Source organism: Otolemur garnettii, unplaced genomic scaffold (genome assembly GCF_000181295.1).
Source record: "Otolemur garnettii isolate 467f Iridium unplaced genomic scaffold, OtoGar3 scaffold00179, whole genome shotgun sequence".
In the NCBI taxonomy this organism is placed as follows: domain Eukaryota; kingdom Metazoa; phylum Chordata; class Mammalia; order Primates; family Galagidae; genus Otolemur; species Otolemur garnettii.
In genome coordinates this window covers 1,433,134-1,434,163 of record NW_003852574.1, presented here as the reverse complement: position 1 = coordinate 1,434,163, position 1,030 = coordinate 1,433,134, and positions in this window count along the sequence as shown.

Sequence of the window (1,030 nt, the reverse complement as noted above, 5' to 3'; positions counted from 1 at the left end):
AAACTACAGTGTCCACTTGCAGCCCACTGAGGACATTTATCCAGCCCACTGGTGTTTTTGCCACCACTGCCTGTCCTGGTTAGCAGCGGACTCGTCCCGGGGCCTGCAGTCCGGCCCTCCAACGGTCTGAAAGACAGTGAAATGGTCCCCTGTTTAAAAAGTTTGAGGACCCCTGAATGGCAAACATATGAACTATGAGTAAAAAGCGTAAGCATGCATAGGAATGCAAAACCCACCACAATGCCTGGCTATTTTTTTGTTGTACTTGTTTGGCAGACCAGGGCTGGATTCGAACCCGCCAGCTCTGGTGTATGTGTCTGTTGTCTTAGCCACTGAGCTACAGGCGCCAAGCCTGGGAATTTTTTTTTTGAAGACAGTCTCACCCTGTCACTCTGGGTAGAGTGCCCTGGCATCATCTCAGCTCACAGCAACTTCAAGTTCCTAGACTCAGGTGATCCTCTTGCCACACCCTCCTTAGTAGCTGGAACTACAAGGGCCCACCACAATGCCCAGTTAGTTTTTCTATTTTTAGTAAAGACTGGGGTCTTCCTCTTGCTCATGCTAGTCTCAAACTCCTGAGCTCAAGCGATCCATCTGCCTTAGCTCCCAGAGGAGTTCTGGGATTCATAAGCTTGAGCCACCTTGCCCAGCTCTATTTTTGCATGTTTGTATCATTTTATAAATGGCATACTTTGCTGCACATCTTTCTACGATTTCACTTTTTGACTCATTATTTTTAAGATTTATCTCTCTAGATTCAAATGTCTATAGCCCATACATAGTAATTCCTATATTTCATTGTGTAACTATAGCCCAATTTTTTTCATTGTTTTATTGTTAAAGATAAACCACTTGGGCTACTGAGAGTTTTGCCTCTATGTAGATGGCTACAATGAACTTTTTTTTTTGTAGATGAATAAGAGAAAGGTTTATGTCTAAATAACATGTACATGGGGAAACCACAAAAATGATTAACCAGTGTCTCAATGATGGTCATAGATTGCTTTTTTCCATTTTTTTTTTTTTTTTT